The sequence below is a fragment of the Pelodiscus sinensis genome, chromosome 4 (genome assembly GCF_049634645.1).
Source record: "Pelodiscus sinensis isolate JC-2024 chromosome 4, ASM4963464v1, whole genome shotgun sequence".
Taxonomy (NCBI): Eukaryota; Metazoa; Chordata; order Testudines; family Trionychidae; genus Pelodiscus; species Pelodiscus sinensis.
In genome coordinates this window covers 91233727-91249671 of record NC_134714.1, presented here as the reverse complement: position 1 = coordinate 91249671, position 15945 = coordinate 91233727, and the positions used below count along the sequence as shown (strand labels likewise).

The 15945-nt window shown below is 44.6% G+C and overlaps 1 long non-coding RNA gene across 1 annotated transcript in view; it reads left to right on the top strand.

Annotated features, from left to right (window-relative positions):
- Positions 1–2288, top strand: part of LOC142829002 (uncharacterized) — a 42556-nt gene extending 40268 nt beyond the window's left edge. Inside the window, exon 3 of the long non-coding RNA XR_012903216.1 lies at positions 1096–2288. This is a non-coding gene — a long non-coding RNA (uncharacterized LOC142829002). The remainder of the gene's footprint in view (positions 1–1095) is intronic.
- The last annotated feature ends 13657 nt before the right edge of the window (positions 2289–15945 follow it).

The window sequence follows — 15945 nt, the reverse complement described above, 5'->3', positions numbered from 1 at the left end:
TCACCTTGCCCAATTCTTCTGGCAGCTCTGCCTGAAGAAGAGTTGGGATACAAGTTCCTCTACCAGCCCCTGAAAGTGTGGTATTATTGGACAGTCAGAGGAAAAACTGTCTGGGACTGATAGGGAGAAGTGACTTTGCTACCCTGGAAGGGGAGAACACTGAACGATCTGGCTAGATGGCTGAGTGATGGAGAGGATGCTGCAGATCCTGAAGTGAGAAGAGCTGCACACCGAAGAGGAGGAATGGGGTGTAGGCCTTGCCAGCAGAAGGGGGTGTAGGCCTTGCCAGCTAATTCCCAGTGACAAGGAGTCATCCCTGGCCCAGTGGCGAATGGAGTACCTTGGAAGGCCCATCACCAGAGAAAGGAGAACAAGTCTGGAAAGCGATAGAAGCAATTTAGAATTGATTTGTGACTATTTGGTTAAAAGAAAAATAAGAGTATAAAAGTTCATACACCAAAAATATGTTTATATTAGTCAAGACTCAGCATATCTCACACAGGAGAGCTGAATAGCTGCTATCTGCTATGACCAGATGAAATCTTTTTCTTAAACCTTCCAACCTGCTGAACTTTAATCTACTGCTATTTAAACTCCCCATAAAATCTTTTATTTGCCCTCTGCTGTTATCTAATCAGTAAGCATATAATATCCTAAAAACTTGTATGTGTTCAGACTAATATATGAGTACTGTATAGGTCAGCAGGCCTCTGAGCCAACTGTAATTAAAAGCACACTTTTTTAATTAGAGAAGAAATTATGCAATACCTCTATTCAACAAAATCAAAAGACGTTGGGCCCTCATTCTAAATTAGCGTCACGAGAAGCCAGACCTTTTTTTTTCTTTTGCAAATACAAATTTTTCGTCTTTCTCCAGAGTCCATTCAGTGCAACGCTAATACTTTGAAATGCCTGTATTAAAAAGAACAAATCATTAACCTCTTAGCACTGTAGGTCAGAGCCCGGATGGTAATCAACAGTGATCGATGAATTCCAAACATAGTGTCAACAGTTTAATTAAACAAGCATTGCTTGCTGTATATAGACCTCATACTGGAAAGTAACTCGAGGCCTCTGTTTTTACTGTCGTTTCAGGGGATTTAGTCATGCTACTGCCTGGTAACAGTGGGCATGGGGAAACAGAAGTGACTACTCGGAGCACCGAATGGGAATGCCCACAGTTCCCAAGGAGCTATTCCTTCCACCCAGAGCTGTTGAACTCTCAGCTCAGCCACTTAGGGACTCATTGCTTGGATTGTGCAATTCAAAGGGAACTCAATAGACGAAAGCATTTCGGAGAGCAGTATGAAATATCTACCCAGTACCTGCTGATTGTTTCTGAGGAAGAAGAGAAGGTTGCAGCAGAGTTGGTAGCTGAATTCAACTTTCTTGCACCCTAATCCATAGCCCCAAAGAGAGGCCTAGCATCTCTGCCTCCTTCATTACCTGCCAGCTGCTATTAGTGAACACGTAGGTGGTACAAAAAATATGGGGGGGGGGCGGGAGGGTGATAAAGCAGAGTTGTTTCAATCCGAGAGGAAAATGAGCTTAGACATCTCACAATTGAGCCATTCAAGATTTGGTGTCAGAAATGTGGAGTCTGCAAATTCCTCCTCATTGCATGGGACAAGATGAGCAGCCTGTGATGTTTTGTCATGCATCCTGTGAATACCTTTCTGAGGAAACTAAAGCAGAAGTGGATCTGAATGATATAATTTCTGGTTACAGCGGTACTGCAGTGACATGAGCCTGCTAATGTTCCATGGAGTCCAGTGCCAGAGGGTACAATTATGATCGCCTCCTGTATAACACATAAGAACAACCATACTGGGTCTGAATAGTGATCCATCTGGTTCAGCATCCTGTCTTCTGACAACTGCTGGTGCTAGATGCTTCAGAGGGAAATAACTGAACAGGGCAAGTTCAAACGATCTCTCATTCAGCCCCAGATTCTTGTAGAAGTTGAGGGACACCTAGAAAATGGGGTTGTATCCTTGACCATCAGGGCTAATAGCTACTGATGGATCTATCTTTGTGAATGTATATAATTGCTTTTTAAGCCCACTTACACTTTTGGCCTTCATAGCAGTCCCTGGCAATGACTGTACATGGGGTGAAGTGCTTTTTGTTTGGTTTTCAAACATGCTGTCTACTAATTTCATTGGGTACCTCCCTAATTCTTGTTGTTTGTTTTTAAAAAAACCTCACGTCCTTATTTGCTTTCTCCATAACATTGACCTCTATAGTATCTCTGTAAGCAGTCTTTCTTCTAAGATGAACAGTCCCAGTCTTTTTAACATCTCTTCATATGGATCATCTTCCACACTTCTAATAATTTGTGTCCCTTTTATGTACATTTTGCAATTTGAATGTCTTTTGGGAAGGGGCAACCAGAACTGCATGAAATGGTCAATGAATTTTAGTGGCATAGCATTTTCTGTCTTATTAGGAAAGTGATAGATAATGTCCGATTAGCTTTTTTTGACCACCTATGCACCCTGAGCAGATGTTTTCAGAGAATTATCCATGAGGATGACAAGATCTCTTTTGGGTGGTAATTTTAGATCCTCTCATTTTCTATATAGCTGGGGTTATGTTTTCCCATGTGCGTTACTTTTACTTATTGAATTTCAGCTGCCATTTTCTTGCCCAGCCAGCCAGTTTTGTGAGACGCCTTCACACTCAGTTTTGGACTTAACTATGTCGAGTACATTTTTGGTTGGCAAATTTGGTCCCCTTGCTATTTACCCTGTTTTCCAGACTATTTATTTATTAATATGTTGAACATCATTGATCCCAGGACAGACCCTTTGGGAATCCTGCTAATTTCTTCCTTCCGCTGTGAAAACTGATCATAGATTTATCCCCTTTGTTTCCTAGCTCTTAACCGGTTTCTGATCCACAAGAGGATAATCCCTTTTTATGCAAAGACGGCTTACTTTAGAGTCTTTGAGTAGCCTTTGAAAAGGCTTTCTGAAAGTGTATGCACTGGCTCAAACTTGTTCACATTTGTTAACACTTGTAAGGAATTCTAATGAATTGGTGAGGTATGATATATCCCTCTACAAAACCATATAGCATGTTCCCCAATAGATTGTGTTAGTCTGCGTGTCTGATAATTCTGTTCTTCACTATAGTCTCAGCTAATTTGCCTTGTCCAAAAAGTTAGATTTGCCATTCTGTACTTGCCAGAACCCCCTCTGGAACCTTTTTTCAAAATCTATATTACATTAGCTACCTACAGTCATCAAGTCAGAGGCTGATTTTAGCAACAGGTTGCATATATATTGCTGTTAGTAGTTCTGCAATTTTTAATTGGAGTTCCTTCAGAATTCGAGAGAGACACTTGTAAAGAACTTGGGCCCTCATGGCTAATTACTGTTTAATTTATCCATTTGTTCCAACACCTTCTCCAACATCTCAGTCTGGAACTGTTCCTCAGATTTGTCATCTATAAAAAATGACTTGGTTTGGGGGATTTCCTCTGTATATTTTGCACTAAAGAAAAAGGAAAATAATTCAGTTAGCTTGAGAACTATAGTCCTATTTTCCTTGATTTCTACTTTAGCATCTGAATCATCCTACTGATTGTTTGGAAGGCTTTCTGCTTCTTCTCAATACTTAATTTTTTTGCTATTCGCTTTGTGTCTTCAGATTGTTTTCTTGGCCTTTCTTGTTATATTTTTCCATTTTACTTTCTGGAATTTGTGCTTCAATTTTCCACATGAGGATTTGACTTTTTGACTTTATTTGATGTTAACTGCTCCTCCCCCCCCTCCTCCCCCCCCGCACTGTGCTGTTTAACAAAGGTGACTATGTTGTTTGGTCCTCTGTTTTTATTTGAAGTATGCATTTAGTTTGGGTCTTTATTATGGTGGTTTTAAATAGGTTCCTTGCAGTTTATATGTATTTCACTCTTGTGATTAATTTAATTTGTATATAAATAGTTATTGTGCATTTCTCCTTTTGGAAGGTAAGTACTACTGAGGTGGCCTGCCTAGGTACTTTTCCCCATATAAGGATGTTAAATTTATTTCACTGTGATCACTATTACCAAATGGTTCTCCTACATTTTCTTCTCATACTAGTTCTGTGCTCCATATAGGACTAAGGGTGCATAACACTGAAATGCGTAACTTGAAATAAACTACACAAATTGAGCTACATCCATTGCATAGCTTATTTTGAAATAGGGAATGTCTACATAGCACTTATTTTGAAATAAAACACTCTTCCTCTGACTTCCCTTATTCCTCATATAATGAGGGTTACAGGAGTCGGAGTAAGAAGTCCTCCATTTTGACAGAATTTTGACACTGTTTCAAAGTAACTGCCTGCTGTGTAGACGTGAACTGTTATTTCGGAGGAGTGCTTGTTATTTCGAAATAATGTTGCTGTGTAGATGTATCCCAAATCAAGAAATGTCTCTCCCTTTGTGGTTTACAGGACAAGTTGTTTAAAAAAAAATCATTTCTAGTGTCTAGAAATGTTATCCATTCCTCAGTTGACATATGCTTAATCAGTATGAGGATAGCTGAAATACCCCATTATTATTGTACTTGCTATCTTTGTTTCCTGACTGATCTCCCTTAGCATTTCACAGTTACTCCAGTCATGGTGAGGTGATCAGTAGTATGTTCCTACCAATGTAATCTTATTGTTCAAACATGACATTCCTATACATAGAGGTTCTGTGGTACTGTTTGATTTAAAATTTTTACTTTATTTGATGGCATGCTTCCTTTCACGTAGAATAGGTCACTCAGGGGGACTGACACTATATCATTGCTAGATAAATAACATACGTTAGTATCATTGTGTCCCATTGGTTATCCTGATTGCACCAAATTTCTATGATATCTACTATATTAAGATCACAGGCCATATTTTACAAGTGCACCTGCCCCCTGTACTGTAGTCATTATACAGTATAACTGTTCCTGGCAGCAGACTCTCTCTTCCCCCCCCCCCCCCCTTCCTTTCTGAGGTATGAGTAACTATCATATTCCAGGCCCATCCCATTGTCCTGGAACAACCAAACCCTTACCTTGCTTTAAGTTATAAGAGGAAGGTATATACCAAATTTGGATTCTTATACCTTCCTCTGCTAGATTTACAAGTCCTTTATTAAATATTTGGGGTGTGTGTGGGGGTGTGTGTGTGTGTGTGTGTGTATACAGGGTTCACCAAGCAGCGGCGAGCTCTACTCGCCAGCTGCGCAGTTCTGTGCATGCGCAGATCACTCTGTGCTGGCTCTTCAGGGTTGTAATCTACTCGCCATGGGTAAATCTGTTTAGTCTCTAAGGGGCCACAGGACTCCATGGTTTTTGCAGATTTAGACAATATCCCTAATCCTCTGAGACTTTTAAAAACAATTTTCTGAGTTATTGCTTCCTTCTATAGAGTCCCCACCCTGTAAATATTGCCAATATTTTGTTCCTAGATGTATACATCTATATTTAACCATAGTAAAAAGCATATTGTTAGCTCATGCCCACTTTTCAAAGCAATTTAGATAGCTCTGAATCAGTTACCTGTCCTTCATTTTTAACCATTTCTCCAATTACGGTAATCTGCAAACATTATTAGGAAGGCTCTACCAAATTCATGGGTCATTTTGGTCAATTTCACAGCCACGGGGTCTTAAAATTTGTCAAATCCACAGTGTATGACATTTGAAATGTCATGGTGGTGTGACTGGGGGGGCCTCATCCAAAAGGTGATTGTGGGGATACTCTGAAGGCAGTAACTGCAGAGTTTCTTGTGACTGGAGGAGGTTCCTGGAGGTGGAGGCAGGTCTGATCTCTCCAGCACTGCTGGGAGCGCCCCGGACAGGGACTTCTAGCTGCTAGTCAAGACCCACTAGGACCTGAAATTGGGGGGGGTGGGGAGGGGAAATGGGAGGAAGGTTAGAAGCCTGGAGCTCAGGCAGGAGCTGTCAGAGTTAACAGCCCTAAGGCCTAGTTGGAACTATAGGGGAGGGAGGGATAGGCTTCCCGGTGCCCAGGCAGGAGACAAATTAGGTAGAAGCCCTGAGTCCTTGCTGGAGCCCAGCGTCCTCCCCCCCCTGCAGCTCATGCACCCAGAATCCAGGCAGGAGCTGGTGGGGTTGGGGGAGGCAGCAGCTGTCCAGAGCTCAGCTTAGGTATTGAAAACCCAGGCAGGAGCTGCAAGGTCTGGAGCTGCGGGGGTTGGCAGTCCCCAGCCCAAGCAGGAGCTGTTGGAGGGGGGAGATGGCATCAGCCCATGCACTAGCTGTTAGGGAGGCAGTCTTGAGCCTGGTCCCCCAAGTCTGGGCTGGAGCTAGATCTGCAATCTGGAGGGGGTGGGCAGCCCCCAGCCCAAGTCATTGCATCTAGGCTGCAGCTGTTGCTTCAGTGCTCTGAGTCCATGGAGCAGGGACAGGACACTTGCGCTGCTGCAGGGAACGGGGAGGTTGAGCTGCAGGAGCTTGCTCTGCTGTGCCTGTCCAGCACTGCTACTGGGTGGCAGCATCTGGCAGCAGATGTTTGGCCTACTCTGCCCGCCTGGCACTCCTGCCTGGGAGTGGACCCAGGTTGGGGGGGCTTACAAGTCCTGTCTTTTCCCAGTGTGGCTGATTTTGGGGAGATCAGATTTCCCAGGGCAGGATTTGTATCCTGGCCTGTGACTTGTTTTTCAGGGTAGTGAAGCTGGTAGGGCCCTATTTATCAGTGATTATTTTGTTTTTCTTCTATGCCACTAGTACAAATATTAAATGGCATAGGTAGTTACATTTCTGAGGTCTAATAGTTGACCATCTTTTAATCCATGTAACGTTCTGTCACCATTTTATATTCTAGGCATTTTTTCAAAATGCTGTGCAGTACCAACTTAAATGCTTTACAAAACATATTGCATGAACACTATTGCCTCTCAATCAAACTTGTAATCTTATAAAAAATAGATGGCCATTTAGTTTGACAGGATACTTAGATTTGATCTGCAGTAATTACATTACCAACCTTTATTATCCCAAGCCGCATTAGCCACTCCATTGCCTTGCATAGGATTGATGTTATGCTGACAGGCCTGTAATTACCATGCCATCCCATTTACTGCTAATGTGCCATTTTTTTTTTAAAAAAAGGGTGTTTTGCAACTTCCCCAGTGCTCCAACACTTATTGAAAATCAACATTCATCGTCACTCAAGTTCCTCAATCTCCGCCGGCTCTTTTAAAATTTTTGGATACCAGTTAGCTGGGTCTATTGATTTTTAAAATGGACTAACTTTAGTAACTTTGGTTTAACATGCTCCAGAGACATTAATGGAGTGTGAAGAATCTTATCACTATACAATGTGACTATCATCTACTTTCCCCCCAAATACAGAAATACTTATTGAACGTTTCTGCTTTTTCTTCATTATTATGGATAATCCTACCACTTCTATCTACTAATGGACTAATGCCATTGTCGGGATCCTTTTTGTTCTTAATGTATTTTTTTAAAAACTCTTCTCACTGACCATAACTCTGTTGGCTATAGATTTTTTCCATCTGTCCCTTTGTTTCCTTTCTCAGTTTTCTACAATTCCTAACCGCTGACTTGTATTCACTACTAGCAACATCCCATTTCTTCCATTTGTGTAAAAAAACAGCTACCTTCAGCAGGATGGGGTTTTTTTTAACCATGTCAACTTATTTCCTTGATTGTGACTCTTTCAAAGTCTTGCATGACATGTTTAAATAATTCCCAATTGTCATTCACATTTTTATGCCTAAATTCTTTCCCCATGTGATTACTCATAATTTTTTTTCCAGCTTTGGGAAATGGCACTATGAAAGCGTGCGTGTGTGTGTGTGTGTGTGTGTGTGTGTGTGTGTGTGTGTGTGTGTGTGTATATATATATATATATATATATATATAAAAAAAATAAAATTTTACTGATCTGGACTTCAGCTTGTGTATTGTCAGTGTGATCAAGTCATGGTCACTTGTACTTGATTTTTAATGTGACTTGTTCTTCTTTATCTATTACAACAAGGGCTAAGAGAGAATTCCCCCATGTTGTTTGCAACAATTTTTGCGTTGTGAAATTGTCATCTGTTATGTTTAGGAACTGATGCATTTCTGTTGATGTGTTTGTAGCTATGTCATTGTATCCCAGCTCTAGATCTGGCCCTATATTTTAGCCAATAACGTTCAACTGGCTAAAGCATAAAATCATCCCTTATAGTCTACAGATGACAGACAAATTGGGAGATTGTTAAATAATTAAGAGGATAGATTGCTCGTTCAAAGTGATCTGCATCTTTTGAGAGATTGGATGGAAGTTAACGGATACATGGTTTCAGTCAGCTCTTTAATTTATCCACAGTACAATAATGTCAGTTGGAGCGACTTGACAGAGCCAAACATCAGAATATCCCATAACCCAGTGGTCAGGGAAGTCCTCTAAAAGTGGCAGATTCCTTCCTGAATCGCTTTCCTCTCAGGCTGAGGGGTGACTTGAAATGGGGTGTCATGCCTGGCCCAGGTGATAGTACCCTAAACACAGGGCTAAAAGTTACCAGGCAGGTTGTTTCCTTTGCCTCTCAGCTGTTTTGTGTGGCATACTCAGAGCATGCCTACTACTGGGTTGGGTCTTGTAACTGGTTAGGCAGTGGAGCACCTACTTCCCCTGGCTTGGGACTCCATTAAGGCTTAGATGTCTAGAGTGAGGGCATACTCAAGAGATTTGAATATAGGTGTTGCCTAGTGAACTGTTCCTGCAATGTCTTGGGCACTTCTGTCTATACTGCAATTAAAAAGCTGCATCTGGCTCTCACTAAGGGGCTTTTCAGCATTCTTGTAGACATTGAGGCTTGGGCTGGAAACTTCTCTAGGATCCTTCAAGGTGGCAAAGTCCTGGAACTTAGGCTACATCCTAACATCTAAAACAGCCTGTGAGCCCAAGCCCACTAGCATGGGCCAGGCATAATATCTAATTGCAGTGTAGACATACGTTGTGTGAGTCTACAGAATTTCTCAGCAGCCGAGAGGGATGTGAATACCTCTGGCACCTGATTTTGGAATTTAGTTGCCATAAGTAGCAATAAGGTCCCATTCTTCCCATTGTATTAGAATATCGCATCCTCTCCACCCTTCCTCTCTTGTTAACTCTTTTTTTTTTTTTAACTTTCTGGAAAATTAGGTGGTGGTTGTGTTTTTTCGGTTTTTTTTTTTAAAAAAAACCTTTTAAAAATAAATCTTCCAATGAAGATTTGAAATCTTTATACATCTTCATAAATTCCACTTCTGTTGGTAACAAAATATCTGTCCTGAGTTATGGTTGAAACACAACAAAGGCCATTGACTTAGCAGACTATTAAATGTGTTGAAAGAAAATAGAGACACGGGGTAATGAATCTGCCACGTCTTAGTGTCAGCCGACGGTCAGGGGTGGGTGGGTGTGTGTGTGTGTGTGTGTGTGTGTGTGTGTGTGTGCTGAGAAAAGGTTTAACGTCCGTGACTTTACTGCTAGGACCAGGGTCCCATCGCAGAGGGCAGCCAACAGGCTGACAGATGCCCCTTTTTATAGGAAGAGCTTATTACACCTCAGATTTTAGTTGCTAGGATACAGGATCCCTTCGCAGTGGGCAGTCTAGGGAAGACTGAGAGATGCCCCAACAGATCTGTCACCTGGGAGTGACACGATCCAAACGCCCAAGCTCCTCCTATACCTGTCCCTTATGACTGGCTGAAGTTCTTTTAAATTGTGCTTGGTTCTGTTACAGCAACTGAAGGAGTCAGGTTAAAGCTTAAACAGTTACAGGTTTATTTAAAAAAAAGCTTATAAATCATATGGTCTCAATGTCTATTGCTCTATTTCTTAACTGCTAGCAAATATAGATCTTAAAAATGGTTACAAAGAAAATAAAGATAGAGAATAGAAATAATGGTACCAAGTGACAGCTTAATCTTTAAAGAGCTCTAAGTCTATGTGTACACTTAAGACAAAGGACCACATCCAGGTACAATTTTTACCCCCTTCTGTGCCTCTCGACTCCAGCGGGTCAAGCCAGGGCCGGTCCCTCAATTCCTAGGAAAGACAAATACGAGGTGGGCGTCCCCGTGGAACCTCGGGAGGTCAAAACACCTAACCCGAAAAGCAGATAGATGGTAGATTGACGCTCAGAGTAAATGTGCTGCTGGACCCATCTTGATACCCCTGGGGGCCCGTATCCTCTTTCTTATCTTAAGATGCCAAATTGTACTGGTCCGTTTCTGTGGCACCAGTTCTTACAAGCAAGTTTCAAATTAATTTACACTTGCAAGAGAGAGAACTAAATTGTGAGTACTAGACTTTTTTTTTTTATAACTGGGCGAGAGATTCCTCCCCCCGCGGACGGCTGTGTGTTCGTATCAATATGGGATTTAGTCAAGGGCACTCCTCAGCAGCCTCTTGGTCAGCAATTGGCATATCTCCGTTTACAGCCATTCACGGTCACTGAGCCTGCATATCCAGGCAAGCAAAAATGGATGTTACAAGGGGGGTTCCTGTCTGGCTACACTTAGGAGCTGTGTGAACTTCTTGATCTGGAGTTTTAGAAAGAGCCAGTATTATAAATATCAGCAAATGTTCTGTGGTGCTTCACTAGTATTTCCCCAGTCCAATTTGTATTCTCCTTCAAAATATTAGACAGCCATATATTTTACTTTCCTTGCTAGTCACCAGTTTTACAAGAAAGTAATATAAAAATGGCTATTTACCCAGTAACAAGTCGTACGGTACATTATAACTCGACACTGATTTTGTTAGGAGGATAGCAAATCAATAATCAGTTCTTATTCAGTAACTTTGTAAACCATCTGCTTCTATCATGGTAAAGCTTGCTCTGTTTCAATAAAGCCTTTACTGCTTCGCTATCCACTGATTTCTCTTAAAGCCTAAGACAATAGTGGATCAAAAGAATTTTTAATTGCCTTTTTAATTGTGACATGATGAAGCAATGAAGAATTTCTGCACAAAGAAAGAAATTGCAGTTGTACGTAAAAGTCTGTCACCATTTGAAAATCTTTTCAGTTTTTAGAATCAAAGTTAGGATACAGAATTCATTGATGTCATTCTTCATTAATTACAATTCTCCCACTTTGTCCCACCCTAAACAAAAAGCATCTGATATTGCAATATTTTATTATTGTTTCTTATTTTTATTAAAATAACTTTGTTGGGGCTCTCTGGATTTTAAGAGTCCTAGTGGGTTATGTGCTGCTCAGTCACATAATAAAAGACCTTCTTTGCGCCAAACAATTTACCATTTAAATAAACAAGTCAGAGAAGGGAAAGGAACATATTTTGTTCAGTTTACAGACTGGGGGCTGTGAAAGAGCTTTAAACTGATTTGCCAAGGTCACACAGGGTGTTTATGGAAGAGCCAGGAACTGAACCCAAATGTCAAGTCCTCCTCCAGTGCCTTAATTACATCAATATCCTTGCTCTCGGATTCTCCTTCCTCTTCAAATTCTTCATTACCGTAGCTTACTACAAAACTATTATTCAACAATTAGAGCACATGTGGACTCCTAACCACAAACATCCCACAGCTATTGGAAGGAATATTTTACTGGAGGAGGGCAAAAGAGGAACTGCATCTACTAGTTAATTAACCTATCCATTAATTTGCAAGTTTACAAAATGGGAAATCTTCAATCAGTCATGTATTGGTTCATACTTCCAAGAGATTGTGGCTTCTTCCATGAGCTGATTTTTCTCATAAGGCGCAGAAAAGAGAGAGAGAGATGCTCAGGATTTCCTACTCTTTTATTCACAGAAGTCCTGTTCACCTTGAACAATGAATCGCATAATGCCAACCGCAAATTTTTATCTAAAAGCCACGTTGGTTCTCTTGTCTTGCTTTTCTGTCACTCTGACCCAGCACTGGCCATTGTGTGACTCCTCTCTCCCCGCGCCCATGTGTCTTACTCTCATACACCAAGCAGCCAGATGTTAGTCCATACACAAATAAATGGGATTCTAACAGTCAGGAAGGTGTGACGGTAGTTCTGGAAGGTCCCTCTTGCAGGAACGGTCTCCCGCATCCAGGACTGCTGACAGGTGTGTGTGTGCAAAGGGGTATTTGCCCTGGGACCTGACAATTTAAAAGGGCACAGGGCTCCAGGCCCTTTAAATTGCAGCTGTGCCTGTGACCCATCCTGCCTTCACCTTCAGGAAATTGTATTTTCTAGCACATGTGGATTAAGGCAATCTATCGACAAAATGCACCATGATATGGGGAATCTAATCTCTCTCCCCCCCCCCCCCCCCCCCCCGCCTCCCACTCCACTAGCAGTGGTAGCTGCTTATTGTGTATGCATAACAAGATAGTCAAGACAGTGCAATATTTAGGCTTTATTCCTAACTCTAAATATATTGTCGTTCTCATCAAGTACTTTCTGAAAGTAGAGTTGTTCAAATTCCTTATCATGATCCTATTCCTAATTATAAAATGCCTCTTAATACTGGGAAGCTATCACAGACTCCTTGTGTCACAATTATTTAAAATTTAAATGTAATACCATACTGTTTAGTTTAATACTGTTTACATGCTTAATATTTTATTGTATTCCCTTAATCTAGCACATGTAATTTACTACCATATCTTTGTTATGTCTAACTTAATTTACTTGGCAACTCTGGCTTTGGAATAGTTGTTGTCTGATACCTTACTATTATAAAGTCTTATGTATACCTTGTAGGTAATATGATGATGGAGGAAATGAAAATCTTTCTTGTGATGACAGGACACTACCTTGCATTTAATTCTTCTGGTGATGTTTTGAGTCTGTTCTGCTATCAACTGGTCATTTTTCAGCCTGTAGTTCCATGTCCCGCTGATGTAGTCTCAGCAGACTGTTCATTTCCTCATTCTTCATGTCTGTTTGTCCATAGTCTGAATGTATTTATTGTTTTGGTGAAATATATGCCCATCCGTTCCTGTGTTCTGTGAACAAGATTTTATCTATTCCATATATGTAGCATACTTTCAAGTGCGTGATATGTCCTGAGGAAATAGTTTGAGCTAGAAGTGTCTGCTATTTGTAGTTCTGGAACATCTTTTGCTTGTGGAGTTTGGTCTTTTGTGCGGGTCTCTTCCTGTTGTCTGTTACTCCTACCTCTGCTGTCTCTAATAAAATGAGAGCCATAGGCACCAAGATGCATATGGCCTTGGGCTGTGTCTACACTGGGTCACTTATTCCTGAAAATCAGCCGCTTTTCTGGAATAAGCTGCGAGCTGTCTACACTGGCCCTTGTATTTCCGGAAAAGCAACAACGCTGTACTGTACAAAATCAGCCGCTATTCCGGAAAAGCTACACTGCTCCCGCTCGGGCATAAGTCCTTATTCCGGAAAAGCTTTTCTGGAAAAGGGCCAGTGTAGACAGCTTTTCTGGAAAAGCAGAAGAAATGGAAAAAAGCGGTTTGGACGCCGCAAGACCCCATAGGAGCCTCTTAAAGAGCTCGGAGGCTGCTGGGCGCCCGTGGCAGGAGCCTGCCGGAGACCCTGCTGCTTTAGCTCTGCCACGTGCCGCTGTGCTGCCCAACAGCCACCTCTCAGCCCAGCATGGCAGCTCCAGGTGGTGAGCCACCTGCACCCGCAGGGGAGGAAGCCCCCAGGGGCCGTAAATGCCGGGCCCCATCCTGGACCCCCAGGGAGCTGGAGACCCTCCTGGACCTGTGGCAGGAGGAGGAGGGTCTCCACGACCTGCACTCCCGACGCCGGAATGCGGACCTTTACAGGCGGCTGGCACAGAACCTGGCGACATCCCGGCCGCAACTGTGAGCAGGTGCGCTCGAAGGTTAAAGAACTGCGGCTGGGGTACGTGCGGGCCACTGAGGGTAGGGGGGCAGGACCCGATGCCTGCCCCTATTATGACCGGCTGAATTCTTTTCTGGGCCAGCCAGCCCCACAAGCCCCAGCTGTCCCCGTGGACACCTGCCAGCGCCCCCCCATCAACCGTCCCACCGAGCCAGGGGAGGGAGAGGACAGCGCCAGCGTGTCCGGCGGTGAGGAGGCCAGCATAGCCACCGCCCAGCAGGCCCCCTCCAGCAGCTCCTCTGAGGCCGAGGCCAGGGAGGAACCCACTGGTGAGTTTCTGCAGTTTGCACTCCCAAAGGGCGGGGAGGGGGGCCAGGTGCCCGGAGGGGGGAGGGGGAGAGCATGTCACTCAGGCCACGTGAGCTGCACGCTGCGTAGCATGAGGCAGCAAGCAGCACGTGCAGCCTGGTGACCAAGCGGCACGTGGCCACGGCAGGCAGCTGCAGGGCACGCCTGGGACCGTGCTGCTCACACACATTCAGCGGGACCAGGGGAAAGGGTGGATGCCGGCTGGAACCGGCCAGGGCCCCAGGGACTCAGCCCAGATCCCGCACCTCCGCCAAGGGTGCAGCACGGAGAACGGCACACTGTCCCATGCCTCGCTGTGAGGCACAGCCAGCTGCTATTGGGTACACCGCAGCGTCACGGTCCTGTGACCGTGGACCCCCACCGAGCCCCTCGCCTGCTCCCGGTGCCTTGGCTGCCTCCCTGAGGGAAGAGCCCACTGTGGCCACACATGTCCCTGGGCTACCGAGCTTGCAGGAGGGAAAGTGGGAGAGAGAAGGGCCCCTGAGTTTTGCTGCAAGGATGGAACATCCCCCCCCCCCCCCACCCACCCACCCAGTCACTCTTCTGGTTCCGTCCAGGAGATATCCCACGCGAGGGGATCTGAGAGCCCAGACCGCCTCTGCCAGATGTGCTCCCAGGCACTGCGTGGGGATGCATCTCGCTCCCTGTCTAACACCAGTGATTAGCCCAAAGCTTTTCACAGTCTCCACTGGCAGGGAGTTCCACAGGTGAACGCAGCACAAGCACCCTCCCGCCCTCCACGGGCCAGGATACAGACCGGTGCTTACAATACTGGAGGGAGGACCCTACTTCAGGGGTGGTCCTCCTTGCAAACATACAACACGGGGGCAGGAGGGGAACCGAGTGGGCCCAAGCCACACAACTGTGGGGTCACCTGGGCTCAGGGGTGGAGGACATGCGGTGTGGGGACAGTGGACAGCCTGCCTGACTGACCCGTCCTTTCTTCTGTTCCCTGCAGCGGGACCGAGCACAAGACCCTCGACTCCAGCAGCAGTGGCACCCCCAGCTGGCCAACCCCGGAGGCACAGGCTCCGGTAGAGGGACCAGCTGCTTCGCCGGCACATCAACGCTGTGGAGTCAATCCAGGCCTCCATCGCTGATCGGGTGCAGGGAGACCTGCAGTGGCGGCAGGAGGGCTGGGTGCCGAGGGATGCGCACTACTATGGACACGCTAGCAGCACATGTTGTGCATGCCATTCATTATGGCGTGGGCGGAGCTCAGGCCCCCGCCATCCCTCCCGTAGCACAGCCCATGTCCCCTCCTATCCCTGCCCCCGTTCCTGCTCCTGCTCCTGCCCCTGCCCGTGCCCACCTCCACGTGCAGCCTGCCCCGACGCGGTCTGCCCAGCGTGGGCAGGCCGGCCCCCGGAGGAGCGCTCGCAGGGGCCTCCCGTCCCAGTAACTGCCCGCCCTCCCTATCCCAGTTGAAGGTCTCCCCCCCCCCCCCGTAAATAAACAGTTCTCTATTTTGCTGTTCATTCCTGTGTTGGTAATTGTGTAACTCTAGTTAGTGTAAGAAATGATGTGAGATGCCAAGTAGCCACTTAACTTTAACATGGTTGCAAACTGTGGACAACAAAATCTGTACTCTATCACTGGGGGGGCCCTTCCTAAGTGGTCAGTGGTTTGTGGTGCATAAATAAAAACTGAGACTTTTCAGTAAAATGTAAACCACAAACTATATTTACATAGCTAACAAGCAAGAACGGTTACAAGATGCACACTACAGATAATTAAACATAGTCTAGGCGCAGGGAGGACGATTGGTGGTGTTGCTGGCCACCTCAATCCTTTGGTTCTTCCGGGCCTCAGGAGAG